This window comes from Manacus candei, unplaced genomic scaffold (genome assembly GCF_025592945.1).
Source record: "Manacus candei isolate 608988 ecotype Guabito, Panama unplaced genomic scaffold, ASM2559294v1 h1tg000050l, whole genome shotgun sequence".
In the NCBI taxonomy this organism is placed as follows: domain Eukaryota; kingdom Metazoa; phylum Chordata; class Aves; order Passeriformes; family Pipridae; genus Manacus; species Manacus candei.
The window spans coordinates 32,402,726-32,421,832 of record NW_026138098.1 but is presented as its reverse complement, the minus strand read 5'-3'; the positions used below and the strand labels follow the sequence as shown (position 1 = coordinate 32,421,832).

The 19,107-nt window shown below is 39.7% G+C and overlaps 1 long non-coding RNA gene across 9 annotated transcripts in view; it reads right to left on the bottom strand.

Annotated features, from left to right (window-relative positions):
- Window positions 1-19,107, bottom strand: part of LOC127476888 (uncharacterized) — a 554,098-nt gene that overhangs the window by 400,306 nt on the left and 134,685 nt on the right. For 7 of the 9 annotated variants that reach the window (XR_007906755.1, XR_007906754.1, XR_007906757.1 and 4 more), the window contains exon 9: window positions 1,886-1,978. The exons of the other annotated variants lie outside the window; for them this stretch is intronic. This is a non-coding gene — a long non-coding RNA (uncharacterized LOC127476888). The remainder of the gene's footprint in view (window positions 1-1,885; window positions 1,979-19,107) is intronic. 9 annotated transcript variants of the gene reach the window in all.

The following is a 19,107-nucleotide window of genomic DNA, read 5'->3' as shown; positions in this document are numbered from 1 at the left end:
CCAGTGACTGTTCTATCCAGACTATTCAATAGTGGAAAATACTGTAACCACAGCTGATTGTACAGTGAAGGCTCTGGCCTTCAAAACTTTTAAAACAAAAAGTGTTTCAAAAACCTGACAAGAGATTAGATTTGCAATTACAATCCAGGAGAAACATCCCTTGTGCACTTCTCTGAGTTCCACACTTCCAAAGTCTCTAAGTAACAAAAGCTAAGGAATCCTTTGCCAGCTAAGCATCATCTCAGTCTACTTCACTTTTGTCCAATAATTTCTGGTCTTTAATATCCAGCTATGAATCCCCTTCAGCTGATTTCCCCTTACTCTAAATCTCTCAAGTAGAGAAGCATCATAATAATACATATTTCTATCTATTTCCTTTCTTTCTCCTGAATAATATCACCTTGTTTTACCTAGAAACAGACTTATTTTTTCAAATAAATGGATAAAAGAAAGTTTTAAGGCCAGTAAAAAACACAGTTTACCTAAAAGCATGAAAGAACCACGGGATGAAAGAAAGTCAGAAAACTCAACACAGTTATTCTAAAATTCTCTATTTCCTGAGGTAAAAGTTAGGTTTGAAGTTTGTTCTCTTTCACACTCAACTGAATTATCTGAAGTTAATTTCTAAGATAAAGATTACAATACTAAATTGGTTTTTTTGCATCACAAAGCCTTGCTCTCAAACTGTTAAGTACGCAAGCAATTGTTTTCTAAAAGAATAGTCAATGATCATATGGTAATTTTTCCACTGAAATCACCTAGAGAAGCAGTTCAAGAAGCAAAAATATTTGCAGGGTCAAGCCCTGAACTAAAGAAAAAAAGTTATATACAAAGCATCTTTTAGAAATTCATTGCAGATGGAGGAAAAACAAATGACTTTATTTGTTGTTTTAACAAGCATGTTAATGTTTTTGCATCACGTACAAGAAATAAGTCATGACAACCTCCACCTACGTGATCTCATTTCACATTTGCTGTTGATGACAGAAACCCAGCATTCCCGCTCATAACGTAACACCCTGGGATGTAGTGGCAGTTTTGAGCAAATAATGACAATGTGGAGAACACCCAAAGCACAGCGGAGCTGACAGCAGTGCGGATGTGCATTGGGAATGTGGAAGCTGTGCTGCTTGTGGGACTAGGTTTGTATCAGTGCTCCCTGAGCCACATGTGCACAATCACATCCCCACCAGGCATGGAAAAACTCAGTCTCAGAAGTACAGCTTTCACATTCACCAGGCGATCCTGGAAGGATAAAGCTAATTCCCAGCAAAAATCTTGTCAGAGATGGAATATACATAGTGTAGTTAGAGGAGACCATTCTTGTATTTCCTACATGGGATTTACTCATGAAGTTGAGAGCTGTTTCTTCACCTCCACTGGGATTCTATGTAGAGTCGATATCTTACAGGTTTAAAAAAAAAAGAAAAAGAAAGAGGAAGGAGAAAGTTCACTGATCTTGGCAGCAAAAACTCATACAAAGATTGAATTTGAGGAATGAAAACCATTCTTCTTGACAAAGGACGTAAATGGTTCCTAACCACTACACAAGAGTTGTATGTGTCAGATTTTTTAATTTGTGAGATTCTGGTTCTGCATAGGAATTACATTTCCCATATAGACTTCCCTCAGTGTTTTTACATAAACTTGTCTTAGTTCTTTCCTGATTTTCCTCAAGCTTGGCTAAGCCAGAGCCCTTATCAATCCAGACAGCACATCACAATGATCTGACTCCTACCAGTTTTCTTTACAAGAAAAGAGAATCAGCTGATATTTACTGACCACTGAAGGACCAAATGGCTCCTACATGTTTCAGGTCAACACGCACAGGCAGCTCACCCTGCTGGCAGCTGTCACTGAGCAGGGGACTTCTACTGCAAAGTACCTTCAGAAGCCGGGGGCTCTGTTCCCAAAGCTCTCTGGGTCCCAGGACAGGGCTCACGCTGGAAGTGCAGGGAGGATGGAGCTCTGTCCTCGCCTGAAAAGAACACAAACTGTAGTGGAACTCAGTCCCATAACCAGCATTTCCTGAGCAAGGGGACTAAGTCCAGCTGCGTACACTAGAGAAAAAAAAACACTTGGGAGACAAAGTCAGTCATGCTGTTATCCTGAAGTAGGGGGGTGGAACTTCACACATACAACAGCCACAGTTTAAGAATTTATATATCTTACTGTAATTTTTTACTCTGTACTTACTCCTTTGCAAACAAGGAAGATTTCACAATGTAAACATATGGTTTGCATATCTTACCCAGACTCTGAATTTTGGGTTGTCACTCATAAGAATTTTTTTTACCTGTTGCATCTTAATTCACTTAGAATTTGGAAAAGCTGCTCTGCTCACATTGGCATCTACACAAGTTTGAGGTCATTTCAAAGTTCCATCAAATTAGCACTTAAAAGCACTGTTGGCTTTAACCTAGTTTTGAACCATCCCAAATAGCTCTCAATTTAACCAAATGCCAAAGCAGTGTGATGAAGTGGGTCTTATGACTCTCTAACTGTGCCTTATAGAGTGCCTAAAACAGCACATTTATTTGCCAGATCTCCAGACCAGCCCTGGATTTTATTTTATATTCATCCTGGGGTTTTAGTGGAAGAATCCAGAATAGGATCTGGAGAGCTACCATTGTGGGTGTGCCAACATAACCCAAATCTCAGTACCTTACATGACTGCTGCACAGCACTCACCTTCTGATTCCTGCTTATAATCAAGAAGAAACATCAGCATTTCATCATCATTTTGCAAAGAGTATAAAAGGTTAATGGTCAGATTTAGCAGAGAACAATTATACCACTCTAAGAGATTTTTTCATTATAGGTGCTCTGAGTGACAGTATTTCATAAGATGTGCAAAGTATGACTCAAAACCCTGAACACCAACTTAATTTGAAGTGTCTAGATGAAAAATCCAACCGACAAGTGCCATTCATCCCAAACAAATATCTTTCACACTGTTAAGCAAATGACAAGATAGTAAAGCAAAATGGAATTTAAAGTGTTTTTGCTTCCCATTCTAGTGAAGCACAACATCTGAATCCCACTTCTGCTCTCTCCACAACTTCTGCTAATATACCATTGATCAGGCACTCCAAATAAGTTTAATTAGTTGCAAGTAATACACTCATTCACATTTTTTCTTCTTGGTTGCTGTTCATTTGGTCTTCAATATACTATGCAATATGAAATTGCCAAGATATTACTTAACACTTATACCATAGAGAGAGGTGCATTAGAAAAGAGAGCTTTTCAGAACTGACTTGATTTTCATGGGAAAAAAAACGTGGTTGCAAGAAAATTGAATAGGGAAGGGAAAATATTTCAGAAGGATTACCTTTCCCCACATCAGGCCAAGTCCTCAGTGGATACAAATCACTGGGGCTCTATTTCAATCAACAAAGCCGGTTCAGAAATTGGTCTTTTTCTCTCTCCAAATACCGCCTGCAGCCTGCATATGTGTGTTTGACTTTTTCAGATCTCCTTCTTCAAATTCAGCATTAAGAAAAAGCTCAGGGAATCCATTTGAATTTAGCTCACACTCAGGGTATTTTAGTGGATCTCAACCGCTAAAGCTGCATGAGGGAGAGTTAAAAAAGAAAAAGAAAAAAAAAGTTCTTTTACAGAGACTCAGAAGCTGGGTCTAGATGCCTTTTGAGTTTGAAGAAATCAGAAATGGATGTCTGGGCTCTGATACTCCCATAGCACGTCCAGTATTTTCAGCAACCATCCCACCTACAGACAACAAGATTCCAAGGAGTTAGATCCTGTGCCTCAGGAAACACTCTGGTGTCAACAGGAGTGGGTGTGGCTGAGTGGCTTTTGTGACAGCCATGGAGCTGAGGAAGATGTGAAAGAGCGGGGTTAAACCTCATTTAAAAAGATGAGAAGCAGGAACATCCCCATCTCTTTGAATATCTTTTACTCAGAAAGAACAGCTGAAACTGCTGTGCTCTCCTCTAGTGCTGTCAGTCCCACTGCTGTGTGTGCCCAGGATATGACTGATGCACCCTGACACAACATATCAAAATGCCAAAAAAATTTGAAGCATAGTAGTATCTTTCTCATTAACAATGTGACAAGATCATGTTATTTTGAAGTGTCATTATCTTTTGGGGGAAAAGATTGTAACATTCAGATGAACTTTTTTTTAACTTATGAACCAATAATTATGAAATTGGGCAGCAGCATGAAAGTCACCATCTTTTCATCTGATTACCCCACACCTCCAACACAGACTATGACCAAGAAAATAAATCCTTACATAATCCACATTCTCAATTATTCTCAGAAAATAGCATGAAAACAAAGTAGGAAATCTGCTGGGGTACTGAGGACTGGGGCAATGGGATTTCTGGGGGGAAAAAAGGCTCTCTTGCAGCCAGAAAAAAGCACATAGAAACATCTAGGTTATTGTTTCAAAGCCATAATAGTATTTGGGGTTTCCTAGAGGGTTAGTTTACCAGCATGCAACCTGAGACTCTTGATTTGTACAAGCTACCTAACAAGGTATTCTTAAACATATTAACAAGTTCACTCTACAAAACTCTCTGAAAATGAAACAGGGCTTATCAAACGTCCATACCTTCACATTGATATCAAAGACCAAGAAATGAGACTGCCAGACTGAATATTTTTCTAGTAACTTTGCTTCTGTAGTGGGTAGTCGAGTCTTGCACATTTATGATTGTAATTTTTATGATTCTCATTTGAAAACTAATGAGACAATCACTCTGGGTCCAATACCAATACATCAATAACATGAGAAAACACAAAAGCCCATAAATACTGGTGTAGGCACATTCTCCAAGGTCCTGGTCCTCAGATGCCTTCTCCCTTGGATAAGCACCTTTAGCTTCAGGGGTCACTCATTCACAGCTTTGTTCTTCAGTAAGGGAACCCCCACAACTTCCCACAGTGCAGGCAGCTGGTGACACCCTTGGGAACGACAGCATTCCCCAAACACTTGTGGCAACATCATCATCCCATATCCTGTGCATCTGCTCCACTCACAGCCCTCTGTGGGGTGCACCACCTCTCTTCCAGAGCCACCAGCAGCACTTTGCCCTCCCACAGCAGGTCAGGATGGGGCAGGAGGGGCTCTCCCTGTGTGAGGGTCCAGACCAGCGACACCCTGCAGATGCTTTGGCTCAGCTGCTCTGCTGTGCCAGGGCTTCACCAGAGGGCATGGGCAGCAAATGGGCTTGGTTTAGCTGGCAGGAATGTTTGGGTCCAACCAGAGGAGCTTAGAGTATGCAGACTTTCCTTTTCCCCCCAGGGAGGGCAGCTGGACAGGAGGCTCAGCGCAGGCAGAGCCTGCTGCCCTCACACTTCCTGCTGAAGGTACAGCCACTCCATGCCTGATTTAATCTGGCTGTTTCCTTCTCCCGTGTGGAGGGAGGGCAGCAAACCATCCTTTTCTGCATTGAAAATCGACAAATATCACCTGTATTTATGTGTTATAAAATTCCAGGAAGCTGGCAAGTTTCTAGCCAGGAATTTCTAAGAGGCCCCAGGGTAACTAAATATCCATTTCCCACTAAATTTCAGTCAGATTGAGACACTTAACTCCCTAAAGTCTGTTTGAAAGTCCCAGTCCAAAAGTAATGCAACAATGAATAACAACATAAACTGTACAAGTAAGTTGAAATCAGTTCAGCCTTAACTATCATATATCTAAAGTTTGTATTAATAAAAATATACTTTAACCGAAGTGAGAGCATGCCCTTAGTGTTGGTATTATTCCCAGTTTCCAAAATAAACCCTTGTAGCTGTGGTTTAAAGCAAGCGTGTAGAGATAACAAATTACATTCTAACAGTTTTTCCAGTCCCTTGAAATGCTAGACATACTCACACTAAATGAAAAAATACTCTTTCAACTGTTTTTTATATATTGTGAAATGTTCTGCTTTGTAATTGGTCTTCTTTTATTGTCATTATTCGAAAGCACAGAGTCAAGGTACTGTGATGTTCTGAGGATCTGCTGCAGTGCACAGCGATTATATCTACCTTCTTCTGCTGCAATAGGTATAAAATAAAAGTTTATGATCTCTACCTTACATCACTCTCTTCAACACCACTTTACTTAAATCATGCACAGGGTCAGAATTTAAGATTGCTGAGGGAGAAACATGGACAGAGTTCTATGGTCATCTAAATTAATATTTTTTTAAGTTGTTGCTTCCTTGTCAAAATACCTCAGCAAAAAAAAATTGATCCAATCATTTTCTTAATGGAGATATCACCAATACTCAAAATAACGTCAAAACACAGTTTTTCTAACTTATGGGCTTGCACTCACCACATAATGGCTAAAACTCTCTTTGTACCCCCTGTATTATTCTTGCTGTTAGTACCCACGATATGGATTCTAGTAGAAGAGATGAACAGGCAATTTTGCTGATGATGCATAAAGCAAAATAAAACAAATTGTAATTTTCTAAAACTGCAATATATTTGGTTTTGGAATGCTGGCTACTGTGAAAAAAATGATTTGTTTTTACCTTTAATTCTAAATTACTTTTGTTTAGTCGAACTTTCTACACAAAAACCCACCTAACAGGAAATAAAATATTTGCTTTTCTCTTTCCAATAGCTGTTTTATACATTGTAACTTCCATGGCAGTCATGTTTGCCATCATATGATCAAATCTTAATAAGAATGTATTTTTCACCCAATATAGCCCATAAAATCATGGGGGACATACACAGTGGTTATAAGCACTTTGTCAAATGGTTCAAATAGCCTGTGAAAATAGAATGTGTTTGTTAGGAGATTAAAGGGGGCTGTTGGATAATAGTTATCTTTATCTAATAAGGTGAAAGGCTTTGGTGTTGAAAGTATTATTCAAAAAGGTCCATTTGATATTAAAAATCTTAAGATGGGATGCTTGAGAAGAAAATGATAAAGGCTTTTGGATTGCACATAAGAAAAATGAGCATGCTGTAACAAAACAAATAGTTTGCACAGCCACAAGAGAGAGAAAGAGAGGGTTTCACAGACTAGATTTTTGCTTTACCTGAATATACTCAGTTCCACTGAGGTCAATGTGACTCTGCCAGGATAAACAAGGTGAGGACAATTGGACCCTCCCTATACCAAAAATATGTAAGAAATTGTATTTAGTCTGGATGTTGTCTCTCTGTGTCTACTTTCAGTCAAATGTAAGATAAGGAATACATGATTATACAAGCCTTGACAATAAAAGAAATATGACAATCAAAATTATGTTATATGGGAACAAATATTTATAGAAAATAGTGGGAGGTGACATTCATCCATCACTTCTGTAAGGCTCACAGTCTGTATGACTTAAAAGCCGAAAATAATTTCAAGTTACTTGGTTGGGGAAGGAACATGCTATTTTCACAAAGCAATTCAACTAGAGAACAGGGGCTACATTCACAAAATGTCTTGAGTGTTAAAAATAGACTATTTCAAAGCTGCACTTCAAAGCATCAGGTTTTCCAGTGGAAACTGTAACTGTGATTTGAAAAATTCCTTGGTGTAAGGTGAATAAACCAATAAAATTTCACTCTCCAACAGAGTTGCACTTTTTCCATGCACAGACCTCAGAGTCTCAAAGGTACACATTTATTTCTCAGAACAGACTAGTTAGAGAAACTTACTGTTTTACTTTTCCTTTCTATTCTCTTTCCTTAGAATGATCTTGAAAGTCACGTTTCTAAATTTTATAGAATCATAGAATGGTTTGGGGTGGAAGGGACCTTAAAGATCATCTGGTTCCAATCTTCCTGCCATGGGTAGGGACATCTTACACTATCCCAGGTTGCTCCAAGCCCCATCCAACCTGGCCTTGGACACTTCCAGGGATGGGGCAAACACAGCTTCTCTGGGCAACCTGTGCCAGGGCCTCACCACCCTCAGTTAAGAACTGCTGCCTAATATCTAATCTAAACCTGCCCTCTGTCACTACATATCCAGGTTCCAGGTTGAGTCATCACTGGGTTACTACCTCTCTTTAATGCATCTACTATAATTATCATCTCATAGCAGACCTACTTCCTGATGAGGAATGGCAAGATTTACTTACATTACTAGTCCTGGAATTTTGCAGAATTTTCTCAGAGGGAAGACTCAGTTCTCTAGCTTTCTATTCACCTCAACTCTTATTTTCACCCCACCAGAGAGCCATTTGGAAGCCCAATTCTAAATTTAACAAAGCTAAAGTTAATTGAAAATAGCTTTTAGCTAGTGACCTGGCTCTTACAGTCCTTCTCAATCTCCAGTCAATTTTTACTTAAAATAAAACACCTAGGGAAATCCAAAACTTTCAAAACTAACAAAACCTTGTTTTCTTCTTACCTGGGTTTCCTAGTTGATAGGCTGGTGTATAAGCCCTTGCTGAACCTTTTCTAAGGTTGAGGTACTCATCACCTTTTCTCTGCAGTGTAACACAGTGTGTGGTTAGGTGGTTGTGCTGCATTTTCCCCTCTGCTCCCAAACAGAAAGAGACTTTCCTCCTCTCTTCCACTGTCATTCACGTTGATGAAACCAATAGGGATTGTGCTTCCACAAAATTTGAATTAAACTGGTCAAGTAATTCAAGGATTCTTATGGGGAGAGGGGATGCATGCCCACAGTGTGAAAAGACACTCCCCTTCTCCACAGGAAAACCAGACTAACAGTTAAATCATAAAAACATCCTGAAGGAAAAACTCTTTGCAGGTCCTTTTTCCTCAAGTTCTTCACAGCTTTCTGTTTCTTTTTTGGATGACCATTTGACCTTTTTTTTCCTGTTTTTTCTGCATCTGCTATTTTTTCCTTCTCTGTCTGTTCTTCCCTCTTTTCATTTCTCCCCTGTCTCCTTTCCCTGGATCAAAGTGGAAGGAAGGACATTTGAGCATCACTAATTTGTGGACCTATGGGCATTATATATCACACTGTGACAGATATCACAAGGAAGCAAACACTTCAGCTGCTCCCCAGGACTGGCTGCTGGGACCAGCTCCCAGCAAACAAGTGCTGGAATTTCCAAAAGCACATTGTCCTGCTGGAAATGGTGACAACCTGTCAAGCAGAGCCCTCACTCACACGCACATGGCACTGAGGCAATTCAGGTTTTCCCAGCCCAGAGTGTCATTCTGGAGAGGTCAAGAAAGTAGTTTAAACTTTCTGCCCTGGCTTTTATCAGCTTTATTTTTGTGTCTATTGCGAAACTGATATTTTCAGTACAAAACAGTGCTGAAATTCTTACTATCCTAATACAGCCTTGGAGTTAATTTAGTAAATTCAACCTCCTCCATTTGGAACATACATCCCCAGCATTATCACTTTGTTTTTACAGGGCCAGAACTGGTAGCTTTTTATATTTTAATTTTTCATGTCTGTGCCATATTCCTGTAAAATTTAGAAATCTACAACACTCAGGATAAATCCACCTAATGAAGTCAATGGAATTCTGCCAGGTGCAAAACAGTGCAGGATCTGCCTCCTTGTTCTCATGATGGAGTGTTCCATCAGCAAGAGAAATTGCTGTCTAGCTTTGGCAAGATCACTTGGATGCTACTGCATATATAATATTCCATTTAAGATGACTGCAGTTCAAGAACCTTCATGAAAGATTATTTGCTTTAATTATTAAAACCACTTACATAGGTAGCTATAGCATATCCTCAAAGACAAACATAAAATTCAGTTGAAGTTATTTGCCAAAAATAGTTTAGGCAGAGACTTTCCTGTATTGCAAATTTATACAATAACTTGCCACAGAACTTTCTTACAAGGAGAGAATGGCACCAGAAGGGCGAGTTTCAAGAGTTTGTGGAATCAAAGAATAGCTGACACTGGAAGGCACCTCAGGAGATTGGCAAATCCAGCCACCCTGCTCAAAGCAGGATGCTCAAGGCCATGGCCAGTCAGGCTTTTAAACATCTTCATTTACTAAGCAGGATGGGGCTTTAGGGTGAGCTCAGTGACTCATGTTCTAGTTCTAAAACTTTCAAATGTTCATGTGTCCCATAAAAGACTCGTTTCTCTACTGACATTTTACATTTACATCTTAATTGAATCTCTGTGGCATCAGTTACTGATGATCTTTAGGGTAACTGTGAGCAAATAACATATTTTATCTCAGTGAAAAAGAGCAGTTATACTTTTGAAGGAGTGATTCATTGCTAAATGGGTTGAGTCTGTACAGAAAACATTCTGATGAAAATCTTTATGTATGGATTCCTATTAAACTGTATTCGGAGAAATAAATCTAAGCTTTCTGAAAAACAATCATAAATATACACATAAATTATTCCATGCAAAATAGAAGAGCTGGACTTTTAACACTTCCCAAAACAACTTTCTCTGGTCAGAACCAAGAAAGATTGCCCAAGTGTGCCCTTGTTTCATATATCTGTACCTTACTTCACTCTGAGCAATGGGAAAGGCTCAAGTGCTTCTAACAAAACCTCTCGTGGGGTTGTAGCAACCCCATAAGGCAGAGAGTTTCCAGATAAGGGGGTTCTGAGAAACAAAGTCTGATACACCAAGTACCACTGGGGAAACCTCTGCAGATCACTGCAATGACCAGAAAAAGCTGGATGCATACCTTAACTTGAAATAGGATTTTATTTGCAGAGATAACAGCTCAGGGACACTTTTTATAGAGCCACAGAAAAAATCAGGGCTGCTGAGTTCTGCCTGCCCCTCCAGTACTGAAAGCTTTGGTTCTATGTGTGGAGTACATAAATGTGTGTAAGCAGAGTGTGCAACCCAGACCTGTGCCACACTGAGCTGATTTCACACTGCAGAAATGCCTGACAAGGATAATAAATAAATCAGAACACATTAATTGCTTTCTCAAGTCTCCTAAAACCCATGGAACTTATTCCTGAGTGAGTTTGGTTCCTCTAGCCAGAAAAAAACAAAGAGCAGCTAGGACTTCCCACCAGCCATTTGAGGCTTCCCAAATTGCAAACATATATGAGAACTAATTAGGAGTATATTGTGTAAACAATTTTTGGAAAACTTTCAAAAAACCTGCAGGCACTGTGCACACTTCCCAAAAACTCACCTGGCAGAATAACAACATGGATTAACACATGAAAGGTCGTGAAAATACCTGGACATTCAGCTTTGGGATCATGGCGAGTACTGCCAAAAATCAGGAGCATTTAAAATTCTCCAGTCAGAAAGCCTGGGATATTAGTACACATCGTGCAGATATACATGCATATAGAAATTATATTTGACAGTGTCATTTGTTAGCAATACATTGTGCTCCCTCTGACAGCTTTGCTCTCTTACACAAAGTTCCTTGTGGCATGGACTCTCCTCACTGTGCTCAGGAGAAGCTCTCCCCAAAGACTGGGCCTTGGCTGTAGAACAGCCATCTGTGATGTGGTGATGTACATTAATCCAGTACTGCTACTACAGGACTTGAATTCATGCTCTTCATAAAGTACTTATCATTAAATAACATCATTTCTTACAGTAGTACAATGAAATAAGATATAGAAATCTAATATCATTCTCCTAAAATTTATTAGAGTGCTGATATTGGTTTATGGTTAAAATTTAACATGACTCAATGTCTTGGCATTATTCATACTATTTTCCAATCTAGCAATCATGGGAAGATTTTATAATCCACCCAGAGGATTTATAGCTGGCAGTGGAGAACATTGATTTAAAATGCCTTTTAAAATATTTCAGATGTAGTTGTCCAATACAACAGGCTTTATTTTCTTCTTCATCTGTTGATTCTTTCTAGATTAAGAAAACCTGATCCTAGCTCTTAGAAACAACTCCATCCTAGTGCTCTCCCAGGATGGTTTCCTTCCAAATTGGTAATACCCTTCAGACTGATAAGTCAGAATTCTTATCATAATGCAGTGAAAAAAAAGATTCAGAACCTTCTTTCCCCTCTCTATATAAAGACAGGTATCTACTATAATGTAAATTTTCAGTTCAATGTAGTGATAATTATTGGCACATGATTCTGCCATGAAATATGCTCTTCATCTTCTGGAGGTGCTTTATCATTTCGTACAAAGTGAGTTTATTTCACCTCTCTGGACCACACAATTCTGTCTGCTTCTTCTACCCTAATAAATTTTATTTTTTAACATATTTTTCTGTCACTGAGTGAAGAAATGTCAGCCTCAAGAGCTCTCATATTTTCAGAGTCCAGGAGCCAGATGGTCTCTTTATCTCATTGATGTGTTTCTTTCTCACCTGAGATAAAGAAAACAACTTGCCTTTTTCTTTTCCTCAGCCCTGAAAGTGACTTCTTGAACAATTGCCTTTTTTTGGTTTTGTAGAGTGTTTGTTTTGTTTTGTTTTGTTTTGAGAAAGGTCTTTGGTAATATTCTATTCTCACACATGATCTTTCTAAGCATTTTTCATGTATAGGAACATTTGCCTGCTCCTTTTGCCTAGAATGTGTCTTTGTGCTCCATGAGTACAGATCTGATTTACCCTACAGAGGTCAGCAGATCCATGCTCCTTCCCACCACCCGAAGGCCTGGCCCAGGGTCTTAAATTTGTAGTTACTTTAGGATGTTTCTAAAAAGATTCACTTGAAGGTTTCGGCACAGAAAAGTTCTTCATCCTTTTTTTTTTTTTTTTGTTAGATGTCAGCAATTATAGTGAAATTCATGTATTCTATGCCCTTAAGTGCATTAATTAGCAGTAAGCAGTACTAGATGTGTAAAGTATTGTTTATCTTTGCAAATCAGGATCCCCCTAATCCTCTCCTTACCCCAGATCCATCAAGCCTCTCCTGGGTCACTCTATGAGTATGTCCCTGGATGAATCCATGATCTCTGTCTTGTATCTCCCCAAACTCTGCCTATGAGTTAAAAAAATAAACTGTTCCAGAAATTGTTTGCTTCTGAGAAAAGTTTGTCTTAAAATTTTGTTGAAAAACTTCATCTGCTCTGTATTAATTTCCTGAATAAGCTCCTGAAAGTAAAGACTGTAAAAACCCCCTGAAAACTTAGTTTTAAATATCATCATGAAATCACAGAACCACAAAGTAACTTGAATTTGAAAGGGAATCCAGAAGAGCTCTAAGTCCAACCTCCTGCTCAAAGAAGGGTCAGCTGAGGGGTCAGACCAGGCTGCTCAGGGCTGTATCTGGTTACATCACAGAAGCTTTCACAGATGGAGACTGCACAACTCTTTCTGGGCAACCTGCTTCACCAGCCAGGCAGCCCCAGCCTGCATCATTGCTCCAGGTTCTTCCTTCCCAGCTGTGGGATTTAGTTCTGGTTCCCTTGTGTGCTCTTGTGCTTGTCACTTGGACACGTGATGAGCCTGCACTCTGTGGCCTGCTCCAGTCACTGACAAAGATGCTGAACAGGACAGGGTCAGTAGGTGCCCCTGTGGTACCCTTGTCATGGGTCTCTGAGCAGAGAACTGCAGTTCTGAGCGTGTCCATCCCATCAGTCCTCACCCACTCAGCTGTAACAGCCTCACTCGGGCAGACCGACACTGTGGGAGAGCGTTGCAAGCCTTGCTGTTGTCTTTAGAAAATGACTGTATTTAGCAATTACTGGAATAACACAGCCTAAAGAGAACGTTTTGTTTCACAGTTAACTTTACAAAATTATCTTTTCAATCTGCTATTTGCAATTCTACTCTTCCTTTAGTTGTTTCAATAAACTGCAAACCATACCTTGATATCAGACCAGCTCTTCACTGGAGTAATACCAGTAACTGTCACAAAATCTCTTAAGATTTATGTCAACATAAGTGATATCAATGTCGAGCTCTAATCCTTTCCTGGTCAGGTGACTTGGGGTAGCAAATGTTTATCATTCCTTTTTTCCTGGCTTGTTGATGAGACTGTGCAATGATTTATTTGTGGTTAAGTTAAAATATCCTGAGGAGGTTTGGGGTTGGGTGTCTGTGTGTTTCACCGAATTAAAAGTTTTGAGCCAGGCACTAGAATGCTTTTGATATGACATGTGCAGATCAGAAGAGATGACAGCTCTGATTGCAGAGCAGTCCTACGGCACTTGCCATTGTTCTCCTTGCTCTGTTTCCATATTGCCAGTGTAGTCAAAACCAATTGTTTCAATTAGCCCTTAAGAGTAAAGTCATGTCAGTGTCTTGCATAAATACGCTGATCCCTACAGCAATATGCAAAATGTCTCTTTTCACAGCTCACAGCTTCTGTGCTGAGTTCTGCAGCACTGTAATTAAGTCTAAGTAGACTTACAGAGTTACACTGATGGTTATGTATAAGTACATGTCCCTCATAGCTGTTTGTTAGAGGCATTCTTCATATCATTTAACTTGCTTCAATTATGCAGATTGGATTTTGCCTACTGATGTTTTTGCATGGTAATGTTATAAAAACAAACGTGACCTACAGGATTTTCAATATCGTTAACTGAAGATCTAAAGAGATTTGACGTACAACTTAGTTTCTTTCCACTACTTTTTTAACTCAACTGCTATTACAATTTCTCCCTGCACTTAAAACTTACTTCATTTGTACTTTAATTATACCAGAGTAGGCAGAGAAGATAATGAAGAAATAAATGAAGTTTAAAGAAACTTATTTTATATATTTTGATGTAACTAACCTAAAAGTTTTGAAAATGAATTTTAGAATGATCTTTATACAGAAAGATATTCATTATTAGATTAAAGAATATTTCTTGCCTTAGTCACACAAACTGTATTTTACAGACAACAGATTCACCAACTTGCCTGTCTTTGCTCTTCACAAACTCTGCTTATACAACGTAAAGTTGTTAGATCCAAGAAATGTTTAGCTAAAACTTGACAACAGAGTTCAAAGGCATGTTTCTTATTCTGGTTTTCCTTACTTGAAACAGTAGGGTTTTTTCCCCCCATTCAGCATTTATCTTCTACATGTAAACAAATCCTGAGACTAAAACGAGCATTGCCCAAAACAATACGCAGGCTTACATATATAAGTTCTCATCTTCAGCCCCAATTCAGTGTTAGGAGTATTTAATTTCCTTTAGGCCTGGATTCAGCAAACCACCTAAACAAGTGAAAGCAACTCTGATACACGCTGTCACCTTGTTACCTGCTGTAATCCTGGATTTAGGACTTTGTGTAGATGCAAAACTGAGGGAAAGCATCTGCAACACCTCATTATGCCCTAAACTGCCCACAGCGTTTGCACTGAGGAAGGAGTTCGGTTACACATTTCTCGTGTAAGATACAATGTGTGTGAACAGCATGGGATTTTTAAGAAGCCCATGGTATAAGGAAGCAGGGAGAATGGATATCACTTGTGGAGGGCTTGATCAAGAGATTAAGGACTACATTGACTCACAGCAAAACCCAGCAGCTCATCACCTGCAGAGCTTCCAGACAGCAAGAGACAGAGGGTGGCCTACAGACTGCTGGCATAGTGGCAATGCAGGGGAGATTCCCAGAGGCAACAAAATGACAAAGGACTTGCTCTGTGGGAACACCACGCAGACCTGTGTGACACACCTGAACCAACACCTCGGTGTGTGAAAGTGGAGCACCACAATCAGCGTGACAGTTACCAGAAAGAGAGAGAGAAAAGGCCAGCCTGTGCTCTGAGGTAGATCTGTCTAGACCTCCTCCAGAGGGATTTTAAATGCCCAAAAGCCTGACTTTGTCTGAACAAAACTTGGAATGTTTTGCTTCTAATCAACTCAGCATCTTTCTGAGCAGCAGCACACCATGTCACAGACCTTTCCAGGCAGGAACCCTGCCCAGCTCAGTGCCTCTCCCAACAGTCCAGCCACCTTCATGCAGGAGATCCAGGCTCCAGGGTTCCTGCTGTAACTCACCTGCTTGCCAAGCCCTGCTGTTCCATAAGCCTGTTCCCCCCATCACATCCAGTGGTTCTCCACTATCTCCCTGTCTCCACTGCCCAGTGGGTCCCACCTCCTTAGAAGAACACAGTACACCTTGTGAAGGAGGATACATGTGAAATGCAAGCACAACCTGCCAAATCTGCTATATTTTTTTTCAATTAAAGGATTATTGCTGAGTTGAATACTTTCACAACTCAAAAGAGTCAAAAAAATATTAATAATATTCCAGAGGGAGCAGAGAAAGGGGTGACAGGTTTCTGACATCTAGACTTGCTGGACATCGCCTTGGTCTCTTAGGGCCCACACGCTCCATATCATTTGGGTGGAGATTAAAGAGACACAGGTTACACAGACACTGATGTTCTATCAAAGAGAAGCCAAACACTCGTTAGAAGATTTCAGTCTCAAATGCCTCGTATATATACAGATGAGTCACCTACAAGAGACGAAACAGTTAAAATGAACTGAAATTAAGAAACAGATGCATGAAGAAATTGAACAAACTGGTAGTAAAATGAAATAAAAAGTAACAGAGGAGAGGGGAAAAAACACAAGACTTAAAAAATGAAAGCACAATTGAACTATAAGAAATTAATTATTACTTGTTCCATTGGGTACTCAGATTGCTGTTTTTAGACTTCAGAGACAGACAACCATATTCTCAGAATATACAGAGGCATAACAGTCTTGTTACCTTTTTGTAGCATCATGAAATCCTTCTTACAGAAGCAGTAAGAAACATCAGTTTGCTAAACTAGTGTAATGACTACTTGAATGCACAGCTCTGGATGACAGTTATGTAACTTCCCCAGGCTTTCGTGTGGCCAACAGTTTTCAAAGGATGCAAATGAGTAAGTTTTTCAGATTAATTCAATCCTATGTGTCAATCATCTATGAAATGTTTTATACCTTAAGGGGAACAGACACAAAAAAATACCACCCTTGATGTGTTCTACTTTGTTTTGGTTTGTTTACTGCCTTTGCTTTTGGTGCCTTACAGATGTTATTGTTCATTTTGGTATTTTTAAAGCACTCCTTTTAATATTTGGCATGTGACTGCCCTGCAGTGAATAAGAGTAAGAAGCTGTCAGTCTCACAGGCTTGCTTAGAGATTGCTCTTTTTCTGTGCTGTCATTGTATGCAAAATGTGTGGAGCCACAAGAAAGCTAGAGGAAAAAAACCTCCTAGGTGATGGAACAAGTACCTCCATGCCATTATTGCTGTTGTTTGTTGTGCTACTGTGAAGCTTCATTGTAATAGGTACTGGGTAAACTGAGAACAAAGCCTGCTATCCCTGCTACAGTGATTAACAGTCTAAATCATGAAATTAGCTTCACATCACAGATCCTGAAGAGCACAGGAAATAAATTAGCAGATGTGGGAGAAAGCTTCCTTGCTTCTCAGCATTAGCTGCACGTCAGGCAAAGTCCATGTTTTCTAATGTAGAAGCCAAGCCAGAGGCTGACTGTCCAGAAATGCTGCTGCTGTAGCCTTCCCTGGGTGACCAGCAGATCTCTCCAGGCAGCAAGGCAGGCAACAAGCTGAATTAATTCATTTTCAGGAAAGCTGAGTTCATCTGCCCTTGTGCAGCTCTAACGACTGAGAAACCCCAAACACAGGCATGGTTCCATCCTTTTCCACTAACACAGGGTTGACAGCATAGACACCATCCTTCTCATCCCTGTGTCATCTGTAACACTAGAGGATTGCTGGAACCGACCACAGGAGTTCATGTCAGAAACCTTCCCACCAAAAAGTAGAATCAACAACTCCTGATGAAATTTCTGATGATCTGTTCTACTGGCTCAGAGAAGACAATGAGCAGCAACTCCACAACATCCCCAAAATCCTGTGACCTGCTTTGGCATTTAATCACTCCAGTCATTAGCAAGTTTTCCTGGTTTCTAATCCCATATGTCCCCTCCTAAGACTGTTATGTTATATCCCAGTATCAGTAGAGGAGATACACTCCCTCTTTGCAGCTATCACGTAGAGAGCTGAAAACTAATTTTGTGTCTCCCCTCCATTTTCTCCTTCTCCAACTAAAGCCCTGTTCCTCAGCTCAGTCCCCACAGGTCGAGTTTTTGATACCCTTAATAGTTCTTGCTGCTGTCACCCTCACTGGGATTCTTGCCTTTTTCTTGACAACAGGACATTGTTGACTCACATTCAGTTTGTGAGCCATTTAACATCTTCAGATCACTGTGATAACAACTATTTGTGCCATTAATTATTTCTATTTAAGGACTGAAACTTGAGCATATCCTATTATAGCACATCCCATCTTTTTCACCTATTTTGCAAGTTCTCAGTTTTTCTTCACACACTTCCTCCATTCCTCTGTTATGTGTCATAGTTCATGTCACATCCCTGTGCAGGGAGTGATGATATCCATCCCTTCCGTGTTAGCACTCAAATCCATTATTGCAGGTCTTTAATTCACACTTATCAGGGAGAGTCTGGAGTCTGCAAAGAGCATCACAGCCCAGGCAGCAACGCTGCCCCCCTGCTTTCCCTGCAGGCTCTGCTCATGATGCCTATTCCAAAGCAGCAGCATCCTTAGTGAAGTTGTCCTATGGAACATAAAAGGAATGCTACAGACAGTGATTTATAACGGCTCCAACACCACGAGAAGGAATTTACAATACAAATTGAGGTAGAGACTTCAGTGTCTCTAAAGCAGTAGTTTGTAATTCTGAAGAGGTCTGAAGGGTGAGGTCCCAGCAGAAATGCATTAAAAACTTGTCTTTGTCAGGAAAGTCAGTGATAGACATGCCTGACTAGGGAATATAAAAGCAGAATAGGCACAAAAGGGTCCTGCAGACTGGCCTAACTCCCTTGATATTCCATTATTATATGGACTTCAGTGTCTTTCTAAGTGTATCCTTTTAATATGAAAAACTAGTTTAAATAACAAAAATATTAGCACATTTACTGCTGCTCTTTATGGTGTAACAGCCACTTTGCGACTTATGAAAATTAGTTTTTTAGGACTTCTACACAGCTGGGAAGCTGAAAAGGTCAAGCTGCATTGCTCTGAACTTGTCCCTTTTAATGCTCTGCTGTTGAAATACTGTGACTTTTGGTAAGAATCTAGTCCTGTATAAAACCCACAAAGCTAAGAACACTTATCATTCCTTTGGAATTAATTAATTTCCCAGAAACCAACTAACACATTTTAGAAATAGCTGCAGGCAAATGTTAATAAGAGATTAATCTTTCATACCTTTTAGAAATTTTTAGACAAAGTGAGGATAGGTTCAACTTCCCTTTGAGTTCCAAACATGAATAAGATCAACTAGTTTACATATTAACTTT